Raw genomic sequence first — 2869 nt, 5'->3', positions numbered from 1 at the left:
AAGTTCAAGAAATCACTTTGGGTACAATCTTCATCCAGTGCCCAGGACCACACCTTAGTCCTATCTATTCTAATCTGAGCACCATTTGCAGGGGGAGGCTGAGGTAGGACTCCCAGGAGCCAAGGGGAGGGAGCACTGTGAAAGGTTACTAGGGAAATAGCAGAACTACTCAGGTTCAAATTGTGATTAAGTCAATGAGGTAACACCACAGCTAGGAGTGACTTGAACTATTTCTTCTGCAACTCAGTCCCTGGCATTGATTTGCAAAGTGAATTTTATGTTAGAGTCTGAGTCCTACTGAAAATGTCATAAAATCATTATTATCAATGCACAAATTTCTGAGACCTCTGGGTGTTTCTGAATTGTCTTGGTTTAGTTGTTTGTTTCTTGAGCAGAATATATATTTAGAGCTTGAAATTTCAAAGGAACAAGAGAAAAATTGTTCTTTCCACCTTTGTCTCTCTGTCACCATTTTCTTCTCCTCAAAAGTATTTCCTGAATACTCAAGAAAACATACACATTCATGCATACAAACATTCTTTTCTCCTATTTTCAAATAAAGGGTTACTATGTGCTATTCTACATATTAATTTGCTTCTGCGCTTTCAAAGGTCTTGAGGGCCGGAACTTAGCTCATTGGCGCAGCTTCTGCCTTACAAGCGAGCGCAAGGTCCTGCACTCAATCCCCAGCACCAAAAAAAGGTTCCTTCCACGTCTGCACACACAGAGGTGTCTCCATCTCTTTTTAAATAGCTATACAGTATCCCTTTGTATGATTCTGCCAAGACTTGTTTAACTAGTTTTCTGTTGAGGGACAGTTAGTTTGTTTCCCATATGCTGCTACTATAAATAACATGGCAATAAATAGTCTTACAGATGCATCATTCTGTCCACATGGGAGTGCATCCATATGACAGATTTCTAGCCATGGGACTGCTAGATCGAAGGGTGTGTGTGTTTGTAATTTCAATGGGGAGCATTGCCTCACGACCTTCTACTGACTGGGTACTAATTTAAAACCCTATCAATGTTGTAGAACAGAACTTCAGTCCCCAAGACCTGAAAGCCTGTGATATGTTAGCCACCAGAAATGAACCATCAGAGAATTCAAAGAAGTAACAATTCCTCTGAATTTAAAACATAAAGATAATGGGAATTGCAAATTGAAAATACACTGAGATACCACTTTGCATCCACGAGGATGGCCGTAATGCAAAACAAACAAAAAATAAGTGTTGAGGAGGACACAGAATAACTAGAACCTTTGTCCTATGCTGATGGGAATACAAAATGGTGTGGCCTATTTGGAAAAAAAAGAAGTTTCTCAAAATGTTACACAAAATTACCATATGGCCTAGACATTCCACTCCTATTCATATACCCAAAAGAATGGAAGATACTTAAACAAATACTTCTACATGAGTATTTATAGCAGCAACATTTTTCACAACAGCCAAAGGATGGGAACAATTCAAATATCTATGAAAGGATGAATAAACAAATGTCTGTGGTATGTACTAGAAGAAATGTTACTCAACATTTTAAAAAATGAAATTCAAGGGTCAGGGATGTAGCTCAGTGGCACCGTGCCTGCCTCACAAGCACAAGGTCCTGAGTTTGATCCCTGGTACCAAAATAAAGAAAGAAAAGAAATTCTGGTACATGATACAACATGGAAGAACTTGCTAAGTGGAAGAAGCCAGATACAAAAGACTACATGTCATATGATTTCTTCTATGTGAAATATTCAAAATAGGTAAGTCTACTGAAAACAATGCACATTGATGGTTTCCAGAGGATAGAGGGAGAGGGAAATGAGAGTAACTGAGCCCAGGGTCTTTGTCGGGATGATAGGAATGTTTTGGAACTAGATACAAGTCTCATTTACACAACATCATGAATGCATAATATGCCACTAAATTGTAGATTTCACCTTAACAAAGGAAAAAACTTCAGGTGGAAGGGCCTTCTTTTCTTGGTCATCAATTTTTTGTGACCTGCTTCTTGGGATCCCCTCTAGATCTGTTTGTACAGAGGTAGCGAGATAATTTCCTGGCTCACTGGGAAAGAAGGACACAAATACAAGTTAATAGCACATGCCAGGCAACAAGCCTGTGCTTGATATGCGTTTCCCATAAATCCTTTGTCGTAACCCTGCACGTCATCTTCCTTTTACAGGTGACTTGGCATACAAGTGGCTTGCCTGGTGTTACTCAGCTACAGAGCAGCAAATGGTGATCCCAAAGCCAGCTTCTTTCTGTCAAGCAGCTCACATGTGTTACCCACCTCAGAAAGAGTCAGGGACAATTGGCCCCTGCCACCCCCAAAGACCATTCCTAATGGCGTGATGGCCTGGGCTTCTGGCCAGGCTGCTGTCTGGAAAGCACCTGACTTTTCTTCAGGGGACCTACTACCACCTCCAGCTTACAGAAAGCACTTGCCCTCCAAAGTGAATGAGTTCGTGGCATCCCATAAATGCTACATGAATTAAATTGATCTTAGTGGATGGAAGCAAAGGAAATAAAAAGAATTCATAGCATATTGCAGTGGCCTTACAAACTCAAATTCCGACGTTTGAATAAAATGACCTCACTTTATTCCTACTATGTTATAAAGTGAAGGGGGCTTTGAAACCCTGCATCTGCCACTCTCCTGGTTTGTGTTGTTGGGGACTCAGTTTACTCATCCATAAAATGGGCCAACAAAATATAAGGAGGAATTAACAATGCAATGTGAGAAGGTGACTACCACACTTCATTCACAGACTATTCATGAAAAGTACTGTACACAGGTAGCATGCAGAGGTTTTACAATAGGTTTTTAATGAAATTAAATATATATATATTACATATATTATATATATATAATT

The sequence above is a fragment of the Fukomys damarensis genome, unplaced genomic scaffold, assembly GCF_012274545.1.
Source record: "Fukomys damarensis isolate Sample0158 unplaced genomic scaffold, DMR_v1.0_HiC HiC_scaffold_4, whole genome shotgun sequence".
In the NCBI taxonomy this organism is placed as follows: domain Eukaryota; kingdom Metazoa; phylum Chordata; class Mammalia; order Rodentia; family Bathyergidae; genus Fukomys; species Fukomys damarensis.
The sequence above is the reverse complement of the archived record's forward strand: the minus strand, read 5'-3'. Positions refer to the sequence as shown.